This window comes from Zalophus californianus, chromosome X, assembly GCF_009762305.2.
Source record: "Zalophus californianus isolate mZalCal1 chromosome X, mZalCal1.pri.v2, whole genome shotgun sequence".
Classification (NCBI taxonomy): Eukaryota; Metazoa; Chordata; class Mammalia; order Carnivora; family Otariidae; genus Zalophus; species Zalophus californianus.
The window spans coordinates 103,060,098-103,086,164 of record NC_045612.1 but is presented as its reverse complement, the minus strand read 5'-3'; the positions used below and the strand labels follow the sequence as shown (position 1 = coordinate 103,086,164).

At 38.5% G+C, this 26,067-nt stretch overlaps 1 protein-coding gene and 1 pseudogene across 10 annotated transcripts in view; both read right to left on the bottom strand.

The window, feature by feature from the left end:
* Positions 1-26,067, bottom strand: part of TAB3 (TGF-beta activated kinase 1 (MAP3K7) binding protein 3) — an 88,332-nt gene that overhangs the window by 53,524 nt on the left and 8,741 nt on the right. For 8 of the 10 annotated variants that reach the window (XR_004819819.1, XR_004819818.1, XM_035725576.1 and 5 more), the window contains exon 2: positions 3,061-3,162. The gene's annotated coding sequence lies outside the window, so the exon portion shown is untranslated. Of the gene's footprint in view, positions 1-655; positions 782-3,060; positions 3,163-26,067 lie in introns of those variants that run through there. The other 2 variants (XM_027608272.2, XM_027608274.2) reach the window with 1 other exon arrangement.
* LOC113930784 lies at positions 39-695 on the bottom strand (annotated as a pseudogene).

Sequence of the window (26,067 nt, the reverse complement as noted above, 5' to 3'; positions counted from 1 at the left end):
AGGGGCTTCTCAGGCGACAGGACAGACAGGCTGGCTTCTCAGGGGTCAGGGGCATTTGGGCAGATGTGCTTGAGTAGGGGGAGGGGGTGACCTCTGAGTCACCGTGGTCTGCCCTGGGGACAGGCGGCACTAGCTCAAAGACAGGGTAAACTCCAAAGGCCTAAGCCTCCAGCAATTCCGGAACAGAATCCTCCTTGGTCAGCACTGGGGTTCATCGGTGCTGCCTGCAGTAATGCTCCTGGGATTGCTCTCTTTAGCCCAGCCACGGGGGCCGAGCATCCTCTGGGACCCCTTCTGGTGGTCTGGCAAGTGACAAAGGGCAGCTGGGCTGGCAGATGCCCCCAGGGCTGGGCTTGGTGCCCTTGTGCAGGGAGCCTCCTGAATGGAAACTGCTTATGGTTCTCAGGGGCATCCAGCAGGATGAGGAGGGCCACCCTGCGCCCGGGGACTGGTGCCCCTGCCCTGCCACTCTAGGCCTGAGGATTTCTCTGCACCCCCACCTGCCCAGCTGCCCTCTGTCGCTCTTCCTCCTGGAGATCCACCACTAGCACCCACTTGAAGATATGAAGGGAAGTGTCGCCCAAAGTCACCCAGGACCTCTCCCATCTCCAGACCTTCTCGATGGTTGCCATCCCTTTCTTGATGTCATCCTTACCCCAGCTCTAGGTCTCAGTCCACACAGTCCAGCCAGCCATGCTGGCAGGGCCAAGGTCGAGGCTGCGGCTGGGCTGCCTCCCGTCCGGCGGGCTCAGGCTCAGCACTGGACCCGGGTGCCGCTCTCTTGGCCTGCCGTCCCTCCCTCCAAGGTCTTCATTAGGTCAATTCTTAAATGGCATTATTTAAAAAGAAAGACAGGACAACTGACTGGTAACACATGCTAGAGGCAGATCATATCCACATTTTATTAAAGAGATTACTTAGAACGGTGTTTTTCAAATGGTAAGTTGTGGCCTATTAGTGAATTGTGTAATAAATTTATTGGGTGATGACAAGTATTTAAGAAAAAAAAGAAATGTCATAGAAAGTATCAGAGTGCTTTATACGCAGTAATGGTCAACAGTGGTTCAAAAAACTTGTTTGAGGGCGCCTGGGTGGCTCAGTTGGTTAAGCGACTGCCTTCGGCTCAGGTCATGATCCTAGAGTCCCGGGATCGAGTCCCGCATCGGGCTCCCTGCTCAGCAGGGAGTCTGCTTCTCCCTCTGACCCTCTTCCTTCTCGTGCTTTCTATCTCTCATTCTCTCTCTCAAATAAATAAATAAAATCTTTAAAAAAAAAAAAAAAATTGTTTGAGGTGTGGATATGTATTAAATCATGATTTAAATGTGTTGTTTTTTATTTTTTTGTTTTACTGTGGGTTGCTATGAGAAATACTGACTTACAATATAGCAAGGTATTATAGGTTATGTAAGAAAGAATATTTACTACCTTTCCATTTTACTTTTATCTGAATAGATGGCAGCTTTCTAACCAAATGGAGCTGAGAAACATCCGGATATAAAAGCCAAAACATCTCTTTATGTTATGAATTTTTGTGTGACTTTATCTTTCTCAAATGCAGCCTCGATGTGTTTTGTGTGGCTCCCTCACATACTACGGGAGCTTCCTGCCATCTAAAAAGATTTTTTTTAAGTAATCAGTTTCCTAAACCCAGAAATTCAAGATCACAAACTATGGGAATTTCCTACTGGAAAGGTAGGAAAGATGAACAAAAATATCATTTATAATCATTTATTTAACAATGACAAACCTGATAATCCTCCCAAATCCACTGTTCATTCATTTAACAAAATCTGAGCACACAGCTTAGAGGTAGAGAAGACCCATGCCCTCAAAGAAACACAATGACAGAGTAGAGTGGGATTAAGTCCTATAAGTTGTCAGATACAGAAACAATTAAAGTAAGACAAGGAAAAAGAGCATGAAGGAAAGCTTCATTGAAGAGATGACATTTAAGCTAGGTTGCAAAGAACAGGATTTTTTGAAATAAAAACAATAGAAATAGAAAGTTGGAAGGAACTCTACACATCATGTAACCAAGTGGCTCCCAAGTGGGGATGATTTTGCCCAAAAAGGCACATTTGAAAATGTCTGGAGACAATTTTAGTTGTCATAGTGGAGCGAGATGCTACTGGCATTTGGTAGGCAGAGGCCAAGGACACTGCTCAACATCCTACAGGCACAGGACAGCCCCTGAAACCAAAGAATTATCTGGCCCCAAATGTCAATAGTGCCAAGGTTGAGAAACCCTGAATCCAACCTCAGTACAATCCCCTTGTTTTACACAAGAAGGTAACTGAAGGCCACAGGGATTTTAAAATTTGCTAAAAAAGCTAAATTTATAAAACAGGCCTCATAACATCTTGTCCAGTGTTTAATTCACAACACACACCCACACGTTATTACACTAGGAAACAGATGTTTTAAAAGAGTGGGAACGTTTGTATAAGGTGGAAAAACAAACTATCTAGATAGAAATCAAAGGTGATATTATTATACAGTCTTTCTTGAAACAGATCAATGGCTCAAAGCAAGAATGATGCTACAATACTTTAAAAAATTATACCCGTATTTGTTTATAATACTAGATTTATCATCTATACAACTCGGTTGTTGAACACAGACCTGTAAGAAAAATTACAATAAAAACTAGGAAGTTGGAAGATCAGCATATGCACACATCACACTCAGTTACTCCTGAGGGCAGGTCTTTGAAGCTCTACTGAGCTCCAGCCACAACCACTGGGTGTCTGGAACCTGGGTGGGATTTGCCCCTTTAATTCAAAATCAACTGCTAAATTACCCTTCCGTTGGCTGTTGAGGTTTCTAATTAAAACAATGAAATCTACAAAGACCTCCTTAGGGTCCTGAATTAGGGCCTGGACGTCTGAGGTTACCTGGACATCTTCTATTTTCTCATCCTTGCTATTCAATGCACGAAAGGGATGGGAGTGAGGGGGCAAGATAAACAAACACGTTAACAGCAATACAGGTTTCAAAAAAGGTTGTTGTTCTAATAACTACGGAAATAAAGATATATATATATAAATACACACTCCTTACCTCCAATGTTTCAAATGATGAAGCTTCAACTAAGATACCTTGTCCAGTTCGACACACAACAATTCACGGTGAAAAACTTGAGAGAAGGCTGCAGACACTATCCTAAAAAAATGAAAGACCCAACAGGTAAGATTTCAACTATGAAAGGTTTAAAGAAAAGAGCATGAGCAAGTTATACAGCAAATAAATGTAAGGTCATGAAAGAGAAAGCAGCTGTTCGTACTGCTTTACTACCTGAAATTCCAGAGAATAAAGTTGACGTTCCAACAATACTAAAAGAAAGTTCACCTGACTGTATCAGTCACCGTGTTCCCCTTCCCACTAAGTCATTTCCAGTACCTAAGGGAGAGCCGGCAACAGCAGAGAGTTAGGGTTAGGGCAAAGCTTTTCTGACGTTTCGTCTTCACAAAAAGCTAGCAAGAGGAACTTTAACTGCATTCCTGGCAAACCATCAGGGATCCCTACAGCTCCCCATTTATACTAGCCATTAAAATTTAATGGGTTTGGGGGCACCTGGGTGGCTCAGTCGGTTAAGCGGCTGCCTTCGGCTCGGGTCATGATCCCGGGGTCCTGGGATCGAGCCCCGCATCGGGCTCCCTGCTCAGCGGAGAGCCTGCTTCTCCCTCTCCCTCTGTCTGCCGCTCTGCCTACTTGTGCTATCTCTGTTAAATAAATAAATAAGTAAAATCTTAAAAAAAAAAAAATTAATGGGTTTCAGGCTCTTTAAGAGCCATAGGTCTTAAAATTTAAATGACTCCATACCAAGTCTAAGTTATTCTCTGGTAAAGTAAAGGAATTTTTTAGGTTTCCACACCCCAAATGAGCACCACATCCTCACTGCAAAGCCCAACAGCAAACAGGGTATATGGTTCTTTGTCACCTGCTATACCTTCTCAATAGAATTACAACTGCTCACTAAAGAATGGGAGGCCCTCCCCATAACCCAACTCACAGAGTCATTCATCTATCACTCAAAAACATGAAAAAAGAAAAATACTTGATCATAAGCCTCAGTGAAATAATAGCCTTATATAAAGAGGAAAGCAGAAATAAGTACATACCTATCAATAATTACTTTAAATGTAAATGGCCTAAAGCTCCAATAAAAAGATACAAGGTTAAGGGGTGCCTGGCTGGCTATCAGTACAGCATGTAACTCTTGATTTCAGGGTCATGAGTTCAAGCCTCATACTGGGTGTGAGGCCTACTTAATTTAAAAAAAAAAGATACAGGGTCACTCAATGAATTAAAAAAACAGGATCCATCTATACACGGTCTACAAGAGAGTCACTTTAGAACTAAAGACACATGCAGACTGAAAGTGAAGGGATGGAAAAGCATTTATCATACAAATCAAGTGAGGGAAAAAAAAGCCAGGGTAGCAGGGGCACCTGGGTGGCTCAGTCGGTTAACCACCTGACTCGTGATCTCAGATCAGGTCTTGAGCTCGGGCTGTGGGTTCAGGCCCTGTGTTGGGCTCCAGAGCCAATTAAAAAAAAAAAAAAAAAAAAGCTTACTGTGTACAAAAGTCAGACTAGCAATACCTACAGCAGACAAAACAGACTTTAAGACTGTAGCAAAAGACAAAGAAAGGCACTACATAATGACAAAGGAAACAATGCAATAAGAGGATATAACAATTGTACGCATCTTTGCACCCAACATAGGTGCACCAAAATACATAAAACAATTATTAACAGACAGAAAGGGAGAAACGGACAGTAACAAAATAATAGTAGCAGACTTTAACACCCCACTTATATCAACAGATAGTTCATTCAGATAGAAAATGAAAAGGAAAGAATGGCTTTAAACGGCACATTAGACCAGATAGACCTAACAGATAAACACAGACCATTCCATCCAAAAACAACAGAATAACATTCTTTTCAAGTGCACATGGAACATTCTCCAGAAGATATCATGTAAGGCCACAAAACAAGTCTCAATAATTTCAAGAAAACTGAAAACACATCAACCATCTTTTCTGACAAAAACAGTATGAAACTACAAATGAATTACAAGAAAAAAGTCTGGAAAAACACAAATACATTTAGGCTAAACAACATGCTACTAAAAAACGGGTCAACCAAGAAATCAAATGGGAAATCAAAAAATACATGGAGACATATGAAGATGAAAATATGCTGGTCCAAAATCTCTGGGATGCAGTAAAAGCACTTCTAAGAGGGAAGTTTATAGCAATACAAGCCTTCCTGAAGAAATGAGAAAAATGTCAGATAAACAACCTAACCTTACTCCTAAGAAAGCTAGAAAAAAACAAGGCCCAAAACTAGTAGAAAGAAGTAAATAAAGGTTACAGGAAAAATAAATGACATAGAGACTAAAATTACAATAAAAAAAGATCAATGAAACCAGGAGCTGGTTCTTGAAAAAGATAAAATTGATAAATCTTTAGCCAGATTCATCAAGAAAAAGAAGAGAGCTCAAATCAATAAAATCAGAAATGAAAGAGAAGTAACAACTGACACCACAAAAACACAAAGGACTGTAAGAGACTACCACCAAAACTATGCAGCATGAAAATGGACAACCTAGAAGAGATGGCTAAATTCCTAGAAACGTATAATCTTCCAAAACTGAATCAAGAAGAAATAGAATATTTGAACAGAATGATTACTATAGTAGCAATAAAACTGAATTAGTAATCAAAAAACTTACAAAAAACAAGTCTAGGACCAGACAGCTTCACAGGTGAATTCTACCAAACATTTAAAGAGTTAATACCTATCCTGCACAAAGTATTCCAAAAAATAGTGAAGGAAAACTTCCATAATCATTCTATGACACCAGCATTACCCTGATACCAAAACCAGACAAAGATAATACAATAAGAAAATTAGACAGCAATATCCCTGATGAACACAGATGCAAAAATCCTCAACAAAATATGAGCAAACCAAATTCATTATTACATTAAAAGAATCATTCACTGTGATCAGTAGGATTTATTCCAGGGATGCAAAGGTGCTACAATATTCACAAATCAATGAGATACATCAAATAACCAAGAGAAAGGATAAAAACCTTATGATCATCTCAACAGATGCAGAAAAAGCACTTGACAGAGTACAACATCCACCCACAATAAACACTCCCAACAAAGTAGGATGAGAGAACATACCTCAGTACAATAAAAGCCATATATAAAAACCCACAGCTAACAGCATACTCAATGACAAAAAAGTGAGAGCTTTTCCTCTAAGATCAGGAACAAGACAAGGATGTCCACGCTCAACACTTTTGCTCAACATAGACCTGGAAGTCCTAGTCAGAGCAATCAGACAAGAAAAAGAAAAAAAAAAAAAAGGCACCAAAGTGGTAGGGGAAAAGTAAAACTCACTATCTGCAGATGACATGATACTATATAGAAAAAACCCTAAAGGCTTCACCAAAAAATTATTAGAATTGATAAATGAATCAGTAAATTGCAGGATATAAAATTAATATACAGAAATCTGTTGCATTTCTATACACTAATAATGAAGTAGTAGAAACAGAAATAAAAATAATTCCATTTACAATTGCACCAAAGAGAATAAAACACCTAGGAATAAACTTAACCAAGAAGGTGAAAGACCTATACTCTGAAAACTATAAAACACCAATGAAAGAAACTGAAGAGACACAAATGGAAGGATACTTTGTACTGATGGATTAGAATATTTTTTAAATATCCATAATACCCTAAGAAATCTATACATTCAGTGTAATCCCTACTGAAACACCAGGAGTGCTTTTCAAAGAACTAGAACAAATAATAATAAAATCTCTATGGAGCCACAAAAGACTCTGAATAGCCAAAGCAATCTTGAGAAAGAACAAAGCTGGAGGTATTACAATCCCAGATATCAGGACATACTATAAAGCTGTAATAACACTATGGTACTGGCACAAAAACAGACACATAGATCAAAGAAACAGAATAGAGAGCCCAGAAATAAACCCACACTTAGTCAATTAAGCCATGACAAAGGAGGCATGGGTATACAATGGGGAAAGGAGTCTCTCTAATAAATGGTGCTGGGAAAACTGAACAGCTACATGCTAAACAACGAAAATGGACCACTTTCTTACACCATACACAAAAATAAACTCAAAATGGATTGAAGACCTAAATGTAAGACCTGAAAATACAAAACTCCTCGAAGAAAACATAGCTAGTAATTTCTTTGACATCAGCCTTAGCAACATTTTTCTACATATGTCCCCCAGGCAAGGGAAACAAAAGCATAATTAAACTATTGGAACTACACCAAAATAAAAAACTTTTACACAACAAAGAAAAGCATTAACAAAATGAAAAGGCAACCTACTGAATGGGAAAAGATGCTTGCAAATGATATTTACTGATAAGGGGCTAATATCCAAAATATAAAAAGAACTTCTAACAACTCAAGGCCAAAAAAACCCTGAAATAATCTGATTAAAAAATGAGAAGACCTGAATGGACATTTTTCCAAAGAAGACATACAAATGGCTGACACATAAAAAGATTCTCAGTGATCAGGGAAATGCAAATCACAATGAGATACCACCTTAAACCTGTCAGAATAGCTATTATCAAAATGACAAGAAATAACAAGTGTTGGGAAGGATGTAGAGAAAAGGGAATCTTCATTCACTGTTGGTGGAAAGGTAAATGGGTATAGGCACGGTGGAAAACAGTATGGAGGTTCCCCAAAAAATTAAAAATAGAAATTCCACTACTGGGTACTTACCCAAAGAAAATGAAAACATTAATTCGAAAAAAATACATGCACCCTTATGTTTACTGCGGCATTATTTACAATAGCCAAGATATGGAAGCAACTCAACTGTCCATCTGTAGATGAATGAACAAATGAAGAAGATATAGCATGTATGTGTGTGTGTGTATGCGTGCATGTGTGTGTATGATCGAGTATTATTCAATCATAAAAAATGGTATCTTGCCGGGGTGCCTGGGTGGCTCAGTTGTTAAGCATCTGCCTTTGGCTCAGGTCATGATCCCAGGGTCCTGGGATGGAGCCCCACATCGGGCTCCCTGCTCCGCGGGAGGCCTGCTTCTCCCTCTCCCACTCCCCCCGCTTGTGTTCCCTCCCTGTGTCTCTCTCTGTCAAATAAATAAATTTTTTTAAAAAATATTTTAAAATAAATGGTATCTTGCCATTTGAGACAACATGGATGGGACCTAGAAGGTATTGTGCTAAGTGAAATAAATCAGAGAAAGACAAATACCGTATGATTTCACTTACATATAGAATCTAAAAAGCAAAACAAACAATAAAACACTCAAATGCAGAGAACAAACTGATGGTTGCCATAGGGGAGGTGGGTGGGGGGAATGGGTGAAACAGACAAAGGGGAGTAAGATGTGCAAACTTCTAGTTATAAAATAAGTCACTGAAATGAAAAGTAACATAGGGAATATGGTAATACTGTAATGATGTTGTTTGGTGACAGATGGTAACTACACTTGTGGTGAGCACTGAGTAATACACAGAATTGTTGAATCAATGTATTGGACACCTGAAACTAATGTAACATTGTACACTACTTATACATCAATTTAAAAAAGAAGAAAGCAGTCTTCAGTTCCCCAAAAGGAGTTATTAACAACTCAAGAACTGTCGAGATATTTTAGGTTAACCAAGTAGCCCTACTGAATGAGGAAAAATTCTTCTACAGAGAAAGATTACAGCTAATAATGGCAGAAGTGACCAAACTAGAACAATCACTACTTTTATTTATTTATTTATCTATTAATAAGTAAACCCTATGCCCTACGTGGGACTTGAACACATAACCCCAAGATCAAGAGTCACATGCTCTACCAACTCAGCCATCCAGGCGCCCCTCAATTTTTTAATTTTTAATTAAATAACTAATCCACGCATTGGTAATCAATGGCTAGTAAAAGAATTAGGTAAAAAGTGGGGCTTCATGAAGGGATCAGGATGTTATCACCTGAGCCCTCTGACAAATCAAACTATATAAAAAAAATTTTTAGAGAACCAGGGAAACTTGAACATGGACAAAATATATCAGCTATTAAGAAATCATTATCAGGTGTGTTGTATATGATAATGCATTATTGCAGTAATGCAAGAAAAGGTGCTATTTTAGAGACATATTACTTAGGAATAAAACAATGTCTTAGATATGCTATAGGGGCACCTGGGTGGCTCAGTCGTTAAGCGTCTGCCTTCGCCTCAGGTCATGATCCCAGGGTCCTGGGATCGAGCCGCATCTGGCTCCCTGCTCCGCGGGAGGCCTGCTTCTCCCTCTCCCACTCCCCCTGCTTGTGTTCCCTCTCTCGCTGTCAAATAAATAAATAAAATCTTAAAAAAAAAAAAAAAGATATGCTATAAATTCTCAGCAAACTAGTGGGCTGGGGGAAGAGGAAACAAGTATGGTGAAATGTTGATGACCTCAGCACAGAGGTTCCCTAAACGTAATTTGTGTACATTTCGAAATGTTCACAAATAAAAAGGCAAAAATAAAAAGCAATCAACTAGGAGTAACTGCGGAGTCCTTTAAGGAGAAAACATCAATGAATTCAAATTAACATTTAAAAGTTGATCATTTTCATTATTTTGTACAGAGACTGCAGAAAAAGAAGCTGGGGATATAAAACTACTACAAGGCTTCTTAAGGCAGTCCAGAGAGAAAATCCTTAAAAAGCCAACACTGTTCAATTTAAATATCAGTTTAATATTAATATTAAAATTAGTAATCCTATTAATTATAATTATCACATTATCATTTATAACTGATTATATTACACATATTAATCTACATATTTAATGAAAAGTTATTATACGCAATGTTCTGCAATAAGTGATAAAGGAAGACTGTGAAGCCCATGCCCTGTTTTAAAGCTTCCACTTGAGCTGGTGAAAAAGAACATACTGCATACCCTAGTAACACACAGTTCAGAGAAGGGAGAGATGGGTTCAGGTAAATCAAGTTTACTGAAGAAAAAGCAGACAACAAAATAGATACAGGAGTTTAAAAAAGGAAGGGAAAAAATGCAAATGTTCTGATGAGGATATTCAAAAGATAATGGCACCAGTCACAGTTCTATCAACATTTTATTTTATTTTTTTTAAGATCTGAGAGAAAGAGAGCGAGCGAGCACCCAAAGAGGGACAGAGGGCAGAGGCTGAGGGAGAGGAGACTCCCCACAGAGTGCAGAGCCCCATACGGGGCTCAAATCTCACGACCCTGGGACCATGACCTGAGCTGAAAGCAAGAGTCTGATGCCTAACCACCTGAGCCACCCAGGCGCCCCTCCATCAACATTTCAGAGCATGACAGATTTGTCAGTGGGACAGGAGGCAAAACTAATAAATGAGCTTTCAAGAAAAGAATCCTTACAGGGATTTAAAAAAATAGTTCTTGGGCGCCTGGGTGGCTCAGTTGGTTAAGCAACTGCCTTCGGCTCAGGTCATGATCCTGGAGTCCCGGGATCGAGTCCCGCATCGGGCTCCCTGCTCAGCAGGGAGTCTGCTTCTCCCTCTGACCCTCTTCCCTCTCCTGCTCTCTGGCTCTCATTCCCTCTCTCTCAAATAAATAAATAAATAATCTTAAAAAAAAAAAAAAGAGAGGGGCGCCTGGGTGGCTCAGTTGGTTAAGCGACTGCCTTCGGCTCAGGTCATGATCCTGGAGTCCCGGGATCGGGTCCCACATCGGACTCCCTTCTCAGCAGGGAGTCTGCTTCTCCCTCTGACCCTCTTCCCTCTCGTGCTATCTCTCATTCTCTCTCTCAAATAAGTAAATAAAATCTTTAAAAAATAATAATAAAAAAATAGTTCTTGAAAAAAAATGGAGTAATATTGAATTTGAGGCCACATCCTCATACCCTTTAATATGTAGTAAACGAACACTATGTGACTGAGTATACTCCAAGTAAACAAGGACATCTGACATTCACAGACCTAATATAACTGTTCAAGGTTACCATAACAAGGGCACTGAAAATGAGATGTGAGCACCATGCAGAAGCAGAGGCACCACCATACTTCAGGTGAAGCACTGACTCTAACACTGCAAAAAGGGTCCAAGGCAGAAAAGCTTTTTGTTCTCCCTAAGATTCACATGATCAGAGCAAACAAGATTTTTTTTTTAAAGATTTTATTTATTTATTTGACAGAGAGAGACACAGCGAGAGAGGGAATATAAGCAGGGGGAGTGGGAGAGGGAGAAGCAGGCTTCCCACCGAGCGGGGAGCCCGATGCAGGGCTCGATCCCAGGACCCCGGGATCATGACCTGAGCCGAAGGCAGACGCTTAATGACTGAGCCACTCAGGAGCCCCCAGAGCAAACAAGATTTTCACTAGGATCTTAATCAAGAGTGATTAGAGAATAAGAAGCCTTACAGAAGATACCCAGTAAAGGAGTTAGAGAGTTTGATTTTAACCATAAAAATGACAAGGATGGCAAATGTGTTAGGGAAAAAAAAGGTATCTCTCAGAACTGGAAAAACTGAAACATGTCTAAAGAGAGGGAAAGGGACTGACTGTACATGTGGGAAAGAGAAAAGACTAGTGACAAAGCAAGCTTTCCACGAGGGCAAAGGAGTTGGCAAATTCCAGAGCTTAGTGGAACCATGTTCTAGAAATGGCCGGGGCGGGGGGAAGTCAGTGAGGATCGGATATGAAGGAGTAATCTCCCAACTGTCTCAATCCTTAAGACGAGTCATGAAGTCATTCTATCATTTAGTTTACAGAAAGAAAAAAGCATAACATGACAAAACTGGGCAATCAGTGAGTATCTATAGGCAAGCTTTAACAGGTCACAAGAGATGAAAAAACGCTCTAGTGGTCATTGTCCTTAACCAGGTGTAGGGCCACAGACAAATCACTTAACTTCTCTTAGGTCCTGTTTCCTAATCCTTTGTGTAATACCACATAACTATCACACCACCTCACAAGGCTATTATGGAAACTACACAAAGAAGGAAAATGGTTCTCACTTGTAAAGGACTATATTAATTTATGAGGCTGTTTGAGAGCTCTCATAGGACAGCAAAAAGGAATCTCTGCACAACGGCATCTTTCTATTTCAAAAGGACAGATATATATCTTACCTACAAACAGATAAACTAAGACATATGTAATGATAAAAGTGTAGCTAGGAAAGCATTCTTTTCCACGACATTAAAAAAAATTAGTTGATGTTGCACATCCCCAATTTCAACAGCAATGAAGAGGGATTCCACGTTCTGAGACTCATTGCAGACACTATTTTTGGCTGAAACTTAAATATAACAAATGTGTCCATTGTCAAGGTCTAGAAACTGCCCAACACTGAAGAGACTTAAAACACTGAGTATTCTGGTAAAACTTTATATTTACACACACACACACACACACACACACACACACACAGAATATAACCTTTTAATACAAATGTACAAAAGTATCAAAGTGAGTACAATTACACGTACAATTACATAAAAGAAAACTAGTGAACTAGGGGCTGAGTCTGAACTCTTAGAGAAACATGACAAAATCATATTCTGCCATAAAGAGACAACAAAAGGACCTCCTCTCTTGCTTATGGCACATCAGGTGATCTGAACCAACCTTTCTGCTAAAGACATGTAAAAACAGAGCTGCACAAAATATAAGAAATGACTTTTGTAAAGGATTGAAGAACCAACAGGATAGTGCTTTTGGACTGATTAGAGAACCAGAAAATTCTGAGAAGTTAGCCCAACAATCCAGAAGAAACGGAGGTTAAACTGTATCTGACAGGCTGAGAAGAATGAAAGAAAATCCTCTTCTCCCACCTTCAGGTTAGGAATCTGAGGAGCAGCACCTTATTAGTAAGGGTGAATCAGAAATGAATCAGTCCATACACTGAATGCAATTTGGCCTTGATTCATCTGGTTGGCCCAGAAAAATCTTGAAAGTTGAGATGAGACTAAGTAATCCTGGATTCTCTCAAGCAGATGCCACAAAAATATGGGGCTCAAGCGGTTAAGCATCCAACTCTTGATTTTGGCTCAGGTCATGATCTCAGGGTTGTGAGATCGAGCCCTCTGTTGGGCTCTGCACTGGGCATGGAGCCTGCTTAAGATTCTCTCCCTCTGCCCCTCCTCTCTCTCTCTCTCTCTTAAAAAAAAAAAAAAAAGCAGATGCCACAAAAATAAATCCTTTCTGGAAGGTATCCTTGGTCTCAAATAATTTGTAAAATAATTTTTCAAATCCAATGCCCAGCATACAATTGAAGAGAACTGGGCACTTGAGGAGACAAGAGAACAAGATCAAAAGCCATAGAAATAGCAAACAAAACAACAAAAAGTGACTCACAGGGACTACAAATACTGGAATTACCGAACAGAGATTTTTAAATTACACCTCGATCTTAGCAATGAACTAAAATACCATAAAAAGTGATGTAGCAGATTTTAAAAAAAAGAAATAAAAAGTAATTCTGTTACTGAAAAATATAAAAACCGAAATTAAGAATTCAATATACAGGTTTAAAAAGCCAGTGAGATAGTAAATCAGACCGATGGTTGAGACAGTAAATCAGAAGACAGATCGGGAAGAAAAAGTAGAAGGTCTACCTACAACACAGTTAATTGGACTACCAGGAGAAAAAAACAGTGAGGAAGAAGCAGTATTTGAGTAGCTGAAATTTTCCAAAAATGATATATGAAGTCAAACCACAAACTTAAGATTCTCAATGGGAGCCCCTGGGTGGTTCAGTCAGTTAAGCATCTGCCTTCCACTCAGGTCATGATCCCGGGGTACTGGGATCAAGCCCGGCGTCAAGCTCCCTGTTAGGCAGGGAGTCTGTTTCTTCCTCTCCCTCTGTACCTCCACCCACTCCTGTGCTCTCTCTCAAATAAATAATCTTAAAAAAAATTATCAATGAATTCCAAGCTCACAATCAACAAAGAAAAACTTAAATGCATGGGGGGGGGAGGCAATTACTTTCAAATTAACAACACGAAGATAGCTTAATTTGCAACAACAAACATGGAAGCTAAAACAATCTCTAGGGAGCAGAAAGAAAAACAGCTGCCTAGTATTCCACTGCAGAGAAAATACCCATCAAGAATGGAAATGAGGGGCACCTGGGTGGCTCAGTCATTAAGCGTCTGCCCCCTTCGGCTCAGGTCATGATCCCAGAGTCCTGGGATCGAGCCCTGCATCGGGCTCCCCACTCAGCGGGAAGCCTGCTTCTCCCTCTCCCACCCCCTGCTTGTGTTCCCTCTCTCTCTGTGTCTCTGTCAAATAAATAAAATCTTTAAAAAAAAAAAAAGAATGGAAATGAAATATATTTTCAGACAAATAAAAACAGAATTAACTTCCAGCAAACCCAAAAGATCATAAAGCCAAAGAAAACTGATCCAAATTAGAAGGTCAGAGATGCAGAAAAGAATGAAGAACCATGAAAGTTTAAGTAAGCAGTTTAAAACCTAACAAAACACTGTATAAAATAATGTCTTGGGGACTTTTAAGATACATACAGAAACTTACCTCTGAACTCATTAAGTTATATATACTAAATGTGTATAATTTTTATAAAAAAATATATACAGATGGGCGCCTGGGTGGCTCAGCTGGTTAAGCTACTGCCTCCGGCTCAGGTCATGATCCTGGAGTCCCGGGATCGAGTCCAGCATTGGGCTCCCTGCTCGGCAGGGAGTCTGCTTCTCCCTCTGACCCTCTCCCCTCTCATGTGCTCTCTCTCATTCTCTCTTTCTTTCAAATAAATAAGTAAAATCTTTTAAAAAAAATATACAGAATATGAAGTTACAGGACAACAGCATGTATGTCAGGAGGTAGTTAAATGGAACTAAGGAGTTTTAATATTCCTGCTTCAACCAAGAGAAAAGTAAAAGTATCACTTAACACTAGACTTTGATAAGTGAAACATACATGCTGTAAGCGCTGGGATAATCACAAAAAGCATTAAAGTGAATATGTGGTATGTGAACCAATAATGGAAAAACTGACATAAAAAATAATCAAAATAAAGGAAGAAACAAAGAAAATATCTAACAGGTGAAACAGAAACGTGATGCTGGAAGTAATCCCAAAATACGAGTAATCATATTAAATGTGAATCAATTAAATGTTCTCCAAAAAAATTAAAGATTATAAAATCGGATTAAAAAAAAAACAGGGGCACCTGGGTGGCTCAGTTGGTTAAGCAACTGCCTTCAGCTCAGGTCATGATCCCAGGGTTCTGGGATCGAACCCCGCGTCAGGCTCCCTGCTCTGCAGGAAGGCTGCTTCTCCCTCTGCCCACTCCCCCTGCTTGTGTGCACTCTCTCTCTCTGTAAAATGGATAAATAAAATCTCTTAAAAAAAAAAAGACTAAAAGGATAGAAAATTATATCATGCGAAATCATCACTAGACTTAAGTCACTTCAAAAACAAAGTGTCTAATTCACCAGAACATAATTAACTAAATTTGTATGCAACTGGTAACATGGCCTCAAATTATATACATAGGTAAAATGGATAGAATTACTAGGAGAAACAGACATAGGTCAGTATCACAGTGGCAGATTTAAAGATCTCTCTCGGGGCGCCTGGGTGGCTCAGTCGGTTGAGCATCTGCCTTCAGCTCAGGTCATGATCCCAGGGTCCTGGGATGAAGCCCCAGTCGGGCTCTCTGCTCAGCAGGAAGCCTGCTTCTCCCTATCCCTCTCCCTCTGTTTGGTCTCTCTCACTCTTTGTCATATAAATAAATAAGATCTTTAAAAAAAAAAATCTGAGTAGTTAATAAGACAAAAAATCTGTAATGATACAAATACAAAACAATTAACAAACTTCACCAATGGGCACACAAAGAACACTGAATCCAAGAGCTAGAGAATATATACTTGTCAAGCACTTACGTTGCAGGAAAATGACAACAGGTTGACCATAAAGTAAATCTGAAGAAATCTTAAAGTCACTCAAAGGAAGTTCTAAGGAAAATGTGATTAAGACAGAAACCAATTACAAAATATGCATATTTAGAAAATTCTTACTACTAGAACTTAAAAAATACAATTTTAAATAACCAACAGATCAAAGAAGACATAACAATGGAAATTAGAAAATGATGTGAAATAATGAAAATATTACCCCCAAAAAATTCCGGGATTCAGGTAAAGCAATACTTGAAAGTGAAATAATTTTTTGTTTTGTTTTTCAAGTTTTATTATGTTCAGTTAGCATATAGTACATCATTAGTTTTTCATGTAAGGTTCAACAATTCATTAGTTGCACATAACACCCAGTGTCACGTGCCCTCCTTAATACCCATCTCCCAGTTACCCCATCCCCCCATCCCCCTCCCTTCTGTAACCCTCAGTTTGTTTCCCGGAGTCCAGAGTCTCTCATGGTTTGTCTCCCTTGAAATGATAGTTTTAAATCCATGTGTTAGGAAGGAAATAAGGTTGCAAATTTATACCTAACTACCCCTGTTAAGATGTTTTGTATAAGAAAAGCAAAGTAAACTCTAAATAAAGTAAAAGGAAATAATGAACATAAAAGCAGATATTAACAAGATAGAATAACACCCAAAATGGTTTTTTGGAAAAATTACTCCAATTGCTAAACCACCACAGAAATTTTTTTTCTAAAGATTTTATTTATTTATTTGAGACCACACAAGCATGAGCAGCTGGGGCGGGGGGGGGGGGGGGAGACAGAGGGAGATGCAGACTCCCCACTGAGCATGGGGCTCGATCCCAGGACCCTGAGATCATGACCTGAGCTGAAGGCAGATGCTTAAATGACTGAGCCACCCAGGTGCCATGGAAATTATTTTTAAAAGGAGGGGGGGAAAAAGATACATATACCCAGTAATGAATGAAAAAGGCCCATGAGAAATGAAAATATACATTTGCATGAAAACCTGTATATGAATGTTTATGGCAGCATTATTCATGATAGCCAGAAAGAATAAATCACCCCAAATGTCCATCAACTGATGAATAAAAAAATAAAGTGATGTATCCATAAAATGTAGTATTTTCTGGCAATAAAAATATAATATAAAACTGATAACTGTTCAAATATAGGTAAGCCTTAACATTATGCTAAGTGAAAGAAGCCATTCACAAAAGACCAAATATCATATGACTCTATTTACATGAAAATTTCAGAATAAATCTGTAAGGGGAAAAAAAGACTTGTGATTACTTAGGGCTGATGAAGAGGGGAAGGGGTTGGGAGATAATGGGGAGTGACTGCTAATAGGAGCAGGATTTCTTTTTGGGGTGATGAAAATGTTCTAAAACTGATTATGATGATGGTGGACAACTCTGAACGTATTAAAAACCACTAAATTGTACACTCAAAGCTATTTAAAAAAGGAATAAAAAGGACCTAAGCAATCTGCACACATTAAATGACAAAAAAGTGAAACTGTAATGCCAATACACTTGAAACTTCATATGAAACAAATTTTTATAAATATAGAATTTACCAAATGGTTATAAGAAAAAATAAAGCCATATTTAGCATCTTTTCCTAACTACAATAGTATGAAACTAAAATCAACTACAAGAAAAATAGAAAATTCACAAATTCATGGAGATTAAACAACATGCTACTAAATAACTAACGGGTTAACAAAAAAATCAAAAAGAGAAATCAAAAAATACATTGAGACAGCAATCTACACATTTAATGCAATCCCTACCAAAAAAATACCAACAGGTTTTCACACAGACTAGAACAATCGTAAAATTTGTATAGAACCATGAAGGACCTCAAATAGCCAAAACAATCTTCAAAAAGAAAAGCAAAGCTGAAGACACCGTAATTCCGGACTTCAAGTTATATTACAAAGCTAGAGAATCAAAACAGTATAGTACTGGCACAAAAATAGACACATAGATCCATGGGACAGCAAAGAAAACCCAGAAATGAACTCCCAATTATATGGTCAATTAAACTTTGACAAAGCAAGAAAGAATATTCCATGGAAAAAGGACCATCTTTTCAACAAATGGTGTCGGGAAAATTGGACAGCAACATGCAAAAGAAGGAAACTGGACCACTTTCTTACACCATACACAAATAAATTCAAAATGGATGAAAGACCTAAATATAAGACCTGAAACCATAAAAATCCTAGAAGAGAACACAGGCAGTAACTTCTCTTACATAGGCCATAGCAACTTCTTTATAGGTATGTTGCCGGAGGCAAGGGAAACAAAAGCAAAAACAAACTACTGGGACTACATAAAAATAAAAAGCTTGTGCACAGAAAGGAAACAATCAACAAGACAAAAAGGCGACCTATGGAATGGGAGAAGATACTTGCAAATGACCTCTGATAAAGGGTTAGTATCCAAAATATATAAAGAACTTATCAAACTCAACCCCCAAAAGATTAATAATCCTGTTAAGATATGGGCAGAAGACATGAATAAAGTTCTCCAAAGAAGACATCCAGGTGGCCAACAGACGCATGAAAAGATGCTCAACATCACTTACCACCAGGGAAATGCAAATCAAAACTACAATGAGCTATCACCTCACACCTGTCAAAATGGCTAGGCTCAACAACACAGGAAACAACAGGTGTTGGTGAGGCTGTAAAGAAAGGGCAATGGTCTTGCACTGTTGGTGGGAATGCAAACTGGTGCAGCCACTGTGGAAAACGGTATGGAGGTTCCTGGAATATATAACGAAATATTACTCAGCCATTAAAAAGAATGAAATATTGCCATATGCAATGACGTAGATGAAGCTAGAGAATATTATGCTAAGCGAAACAAGTCAGAGAAAGACAAATACGATAATGATTTCACTCATGTGGAATTTAAGAAACAAAACAAATGAGCAAAGGAAAAAAGAGAGAGAGAGAGAGAGAGAGAGGGGCAAACCAAGAAACAGACTCTTAACTATAGGGAACAAACTGATGGTTACGGGGGAGGGGTGAAACAGGTGAAGGTGATTGAGAAGTACATTTATGATGAGCATCAAGTGATGTATCAAAGTGCTCAATCACTATACTGTACACCTGAAACTAATATTACACTGTAGATTAACTGGAATTTAAATAAAAACTTTAAAGAAATACCTTGAGTCAAATGAAAATGTAAATACAATATGCCAAGATTTATGCAATGCAGCAAAAGCAGTTCTAACAGAAAAGTTCAAAGCAACAAATACCTATATCAAAAGACAAGAAAGATCTCAAACAACTTAACATTACACCTCAAAGAACGGGGGCGGGGGGAGCCCAGAGTTAGAATGAAGGAAATAAAGAACAGAGCAGAAATAAGTGAAATAAAGATTAAAAAGACAACAGAAAAGATCAGTAAAACTAAGAGCTAGTTCTTTGAAAAAATAACAAAATTGAAAACCTTTAGCTAGACTCAACAAGAAAAAAAGAGGGCTCAAATACATAAAAAGAGAAATCAAAGAGGATACAACAGATACCACACAAAGGATCATAAGAAACCACAATAAACAATTATATGCAAACAAAGTGAAAAACCTGGAAGAAAACATACAACCTTCCAAGACTGAATTATGGCAGAATAGAATAAGTGAACAGAACAATTACTAGTGGGATGACTGGGTGGTGGCTCAGTTAGTTAAGTGGCTGCCTTCTGCTTGATCTTCATGATCCCAGGGTCCTGGGATTGAGTCCCACATCGGGCTCCCTGCTCAACAGGGAGCCTGCTTCTCCCTCTGCCTGCAGCTTCCCCGGCTTGTGCGTACACGCTTTCTCTCTCTCTGACAAATAAAATCTTTTTTAAAAATACTAGTAAGGAGATTCCGTCAATAATCAAATACCTCCCAATGAGCAAAACACCAGGAGAGACAGTGACACTAGTGAATTCTACCAAACATTCAAAGAATACCAATCATTCTCAAACTCTTCCAAAAAAATGGAAGAGAAGGGAACACTTCCAAACTCATTTTACAAGGCCAGCGTTCTCTGATACCAAAACTAGACAAGGGCACCAAAATCAAAGAAAATTATAGGCCAGTATCATTGATGAACATAGATGCAAAATGCTCAGCAAAATATTAACAAACCAAGTTCAACAATACATTAAAAGGATCATATACCAGAATCAAGTGAGATTTATTCCGGGGATACAAGCATGCAAATCAATGTTACACACCACATTAACAAAATAAAGGATAAAAATCATATGATCATCTCAATAGATGCAAAAAAATTCGACATCTTTTTATGATAAAACGTCTGAACAAAGTGGATACAGAGGGAACATACCTCAGTATAATAAAGGCTATATATAACAAGCTCTAATATAACATCATACTCCCAACAGTAAAAAGCTGAAAGCTTTTCCTCCAAGATCAGGAACAACACAAGGATGCCCACTCTCACCACTTTGATTCAACATAGTATTGGAAATCTTAGCAGACCCATTAGGCAAGAAGGAAGCATTCAAACTGGTAAGGGAAAAATAAAACTGTTACTATTTGCAGATGACATGATATTATGTAGAGAAAACCCTAAAGACTCCACCACAAAACTGTTAAGAGCTAATAAATGAATTCAGTAGTTGCAGAAAACAAAATCAAAACACGGAAATCTGCTGCATTTCTATTAACTAATAACAAACTATCAGAGAAATAAGAAAACAACCCCATTTACAATTATATCAAAAAGAATAAAATAGGTGGGGCACCCGGGTGGCTCAGTCGTTAAGCGTCTGCCTTCAGCTCAGGTCATGATCCCAGGGTCTTGGGATCGAGCACCGCATCTGGCTCCCTGCTCGGCAGGAAGCCTGCTTCTCCCTCTCCCACTTCCCCTCCTTATGTTCCTGCTTTCGCTATGTCTCTCTGTCAAATAAATAAATAAATAAAAATTAGAAGAGAAAAAAGAATAAAATAGGAAAAAATTTAACCAAAGAGGTGAAAGATTTGTCTGCACTGAAAATTGTAGGGCAGTGATGAAAGAAATTGAAGACACAAATAAATAGCTATTCTGTGGCTCGTGGATTGCAAGAATACTGTTAAAATGTCCATAACCACCCAAAGCAATCCACAGAGTCAATGCAATCCCTATCAAAATACCAATGGCAGTTTAGTATTTTGAACAAACAATACTAAAATGCATAGGGTTCACCTCCAAAAGTGCCCAAAAATGGCCAAAGCAATCTTGAGAAAAAAAGAACAAGGCTGGAGGCATCATACTCGCTGCTTTCAAGCTATCTTACAAAGCTATAGTCATCAAAAGAGTATGGTATTGGCATAGAAACAAACACATAGACCAAGAGAACCGAATAGACAGCCCAGAAATACATTCAAGCATATACAATCAATTTATGACAAAGGAGCCAAAAACATACAGTGAGAAAAGAAGAGTTTCTTCAATAAAGTCTGTCAGGAAAATTGGACAGCTACTTGGAAAAGATGAAACTGGATCACGATCTTACCCCATACCCAAAAATTAACTCAAAATGGATTAAACACTTGAACATATAAAGAAGTGAAACCATAAAACTCCTAGAAGAGAACACGGGCTATAATAAGCTTGACATCAGTCTTGGTGAAGATTTTTCTCCATCTGACTCCAAAAGCAAAGGCAACAAAAAAGCAAAACAAACAAGTGGGACTACATCAAACTAAAAGGCTCTGCACAGCGAAGGAAATTACCAGCAAAAATGAAAAGGCAACCTACTGAATGGGAGAAAATATCTGCAAATCATATCTCTGTTAAGTAGTTAATATCCAAAATATATAAAGAACTCATACAACTCAATAGCCAAAAAAACCCAAACAACCCAATTTATAAATGGGCAGAAGTTCTGAATAGTCATTTCTCTAAACAAGGCATGAAGAAGGCCAATAGCTACATGAAAAGATGCTCAACATCATTAATGATCATGGAAATGTAAATCAAAAGCACGAGGGAGCACCTGGGTGGCTCAGGCAGTTAGGCATCTGCCTCCGGCTCAGGTCATGATCTCAGGGTCCTGGGATCAAGCCCCACGTCAGGCTCCCTGCTCAGCGGGGAGCCTGCTTCTCCCTCTCCCTCTGCCTCTCCTCCTGTATGCATCCTCGTGCACACACTCTATCAAATAAATAAATAAAATCTTACAAAAAGAAAAAAGCACAATGAGAGGCTCCAGGTTAGCTCAGTTGGTAGAGCATTCAACTCTTGACCTCAGGGTCATGAGTTTGAGCCCCACACTGGGTGCAGAGCTTACTTTAAAAAAAAAAAAAGTGGAAAAAAAAACAATGAGTATTATCTCACACCTGTCAGAATGGTTAATATCAAAAAACAAAAAATAACAAGTGCAGGGCGCCTGGGTGGCTCAGTTGGTTAAGCGACTGCCTTCGGCTCAGGTCATGACCCTGGAGTCCCGGGATTGAGTCCCGCATCGGGCTCCCTGCTCAGCGGGGAGTCTGCTTCTCCCTCTGACCCTCTTCCCTCTCGTGCTCTCTCCCTCTCATTCTCTCTCTCAAATAAATAAATAAAATCTTTAAAAAAAAAAATAACAAGTGCAGGTGAGGATGTGGAGAAAAGGGAAACCTTGTCCACTGTTGGTAGGAATGCAAATGGAGTCACCTCCATGGAAAACACTATGGAGGTCTCTCAACAGGTTAAAAATAGAACTACCATGTGATCCAGCAATTCCACTTCTGGGTATTTACCCAAAACACTAACTCAAAAAACACTAACTCCCATATTCATTGCAGCACTATTTATAATAAAAAAGACAAATACTGTATGATCTCACTTATATGTAGAAAAAAAAAAAGCTCACAGATACAGAGAACAGATTAGATTAGTGGCTGCCACAGGCAGCAAGTGAGGGTGGGCAAAATGGATGAAAGAGGTCAAACGGTACCAACTTCCAGTTATAAAATAAGTAAGTCCTGGGATATAATGTACATCATGGTGACTATAGTTAATAATACAGTAGTGCACACTTGAAAGTTGTTAAGACAGTAAATCTTAAAATTCTTCATCCAGAGAAAAAAAAATTGGGGTAATAACTATATATGGTGACAGATGTTAGCTAGACCTACAGTGGTGATCATTTTGCAATATATACAAATATGGAATCCTTGTGTTGTAGGCCTGATACAATGTTATATGTTACAATGTTTGTACCTCAATAAAAAAAAAAGAGGGGTGCCTGGGTGGCTCAGTCATTAAGCATCTGCCTTCGGCTCAGGTCATGATCCCAGGGTCCTGGGATCAAGCCCCGCATCAGGCTCCCTGCTCCGCAGAAAGCCTGCTTTTCCCTCTCCCACTCCCCCTGCTTGTGTTCCCTCTCTCGCTGTGTCTCTCTCTGTCAAATAATAAAATCTTTAAAAAATAAAAAGAGAAAAAAAAAGAAAGAAACCTGAAATATACTACTAATACTTTAAAACTTGAATCTGTAATTAAAAGCTTTCCTGCAAAGAAAACTCTAGGCCTAAATGGCTTCAGGGCTCAGTTCTATCATACCTTTAAAGAAGAAATAAAACCAATCTTAACACACTCTCTTCTAGAGAATAGAAAGAGCAGGTATATTCCTTAACTCATTTTACAAGGCCACCAAAACCTGACAAGGGTACTGCAAGGAAACAAAATTAGATACCAATCTCACTCAAGAACAAAGACCCAAAATTCCTAAGGAAAATGTGATACTAACTGGAACTGGATTTATTCCTGGATTGCAAAGTTGATTTAGCATTAGGAAATCAATAGATATAATCTGATTTAAGGAGCAAAATCATAATTCCTTTTTAACAATAAATATTTGATAAAAATCCAGTATCACTCATGAGATAAGCCCTTAGCAAACTAAGAACAGAATAAAAACTTCCTTAATTTGAGAGGGTAACTGGGAAAAAAATTAAAGCAAATACATATTTAATGAAAAAATATTGAAAGTTTCCTGTTTGCAAAAAGGAAGACGACAATGGTGCCCTGTATTTCCACTTCTATTCAATAATATAATCTTAATACTAGTCAGCACTAAGAAACAAAAGTATAGCAATTCAAAAGGAAGAAACAAAAAGCCTGAAGATAAACTACTAAAGATAATAAACATTTAGCACAATTGTTATATACAAGGTCGATATAAAAGTCAATTGTATTTTGATAAGCAACAAAATGATCTCTTCAAAAACTACAATATCAAAAAATATCAAATATCTAGGAATAAAAATCTTAAATGTTACAAACATCTCTCCTGAAGAAAATTATAAACATTACTGAGAGAAATTAAAGAGGACCTAAACAGAGATGATCATGAATTAGAAAATAAAATGATAAAGATGTCAATTCTAAATTGCTCTATACATTTCACAGAAATCCAATCAAAATCCCAACAGATTTTTTTTGTGTGTACATGTGATGTGTGGAAAGTGACATGATGTGATGTGTGGAAAGTGACATGATGATAAAAACGCATTATAAATGTGCAAAGGCCCAAGAATACCCAAGATGCTCTGAAAAGACAAGCAGGTGGAAGAACCTGTTCTACTGATCATCAAGACTTATGATTAAAGTTTTAGTGAAGAACACAGTGTGGTATCAGTGCAGTGAACAATGGAACAGAACAGACAGCTGTGAAACAGAACCACAAACATAGGAATATTTGATTCCTGACAAAAGCAGGAAAAAGACCGTGCTGGGACAATTAACTAGCCAAGTAGAAAACAACGATATTTTCCCCTTTCTCACACAATACACAAAAATCAATTTCAGGTACATGCTAACCTATACATGAAAGCCAAAATAGGGGCGCCTGGGTGGCTCAGTTGGTTAAGCGACTGCCTTTGACTCAGGTCATGATCCCAGGGTCCTGGGATCGAGCCCTGCATTGGGCTCCCTGCTCGGTGGGAAGGCTGCTTCTCCCTCTCCCACTCCCCCTGCTTGTGTCCCCTGTCTTGCTGTCTCTCTCTCTGTGTCAATTAAATAAATAAATAAAATCTTAAAAAAAAAAAAAGCCAAAATAATATAGCTTCTGGAAGATGAGAGAGAGTATCTTCAAGACCCTGAGATAGGGGAGGATATTTTAAACTTAACCTGGTATCTAATTTAAATACAAAGGAAAATATTTCTAAATCAGATGACATTAAAGAATTTTGGTTTATCAAAAGACACATCAAAAATGAAAAAATATTCTCATGCAACCAGCAAGGGCTCATTTCTAGCACATAACAAAGAACTTCTACAAATCAGCAAGTCAAAATAGTCAACGAAGTACATGACACATTCTTGAAGGAATTCAGTCCAAAATAGTTATAAAAACACAAACCTCAGTCACCTAAAAAATTTAGTTGTAAATACTGACACTTTCCCTGAGATTTAGAGTAAAAGATTTTACTCTTTATTAATATTGAAAAAAATGTTTCAGATGTCCATATTAAAATAAACCAGTTCTCTCTTCTTTCTCCAGTGGCAATTCCTAAAGAAATACTTATCATTGAAAAAGTCTTGTTTAAGAAATCTTAGCCTAGGGGCGCCTGGGTGGCTCAGTCATTAAGCATCTGCCTTCAGCTCAGGTCATGATCCCAGGGTCTGGGATCGAGCCCCGCATCAGGCTCCCTGCTCAGCGGGAAGCCTGCTTCTCCCTCTCCCACTCCCCCTGCTTGTGTTCCCTCTCTCGCTGTCTCTCTCTCTGTCAAATAAATAAATAAAATCTTAAAAAAAAAAAAAGAAATCTTAGCCTACTCCAAGGTCACAAAGACATTCTCCAAAAACTGAGACCTACCTACGTATCTATCAAGAATAATAGTGATATAGCCACACAAAGGAATATACCCTAATGAGAAGAAACAGTCTACAACTATACACAATATATAAATAAATCTCACATTCATAATGTCGCCCAAGAATACAAGAGGACTCCATTTACATAAAGTACAAAAGTAGACAAAACCATGTGATGTTAAATATCAGGAAAATGGTGAAGGAGATGAAGAGGTACAAATTTCCAGTTATTAAAAAAAAAAGTCAGGGAAATGGTGGGGGGATGGGTAGGGTAGTAAATGATTAGAAGGGCACACAAAGGGGCTTCTAAGTGACTGGTAATGTTCACTT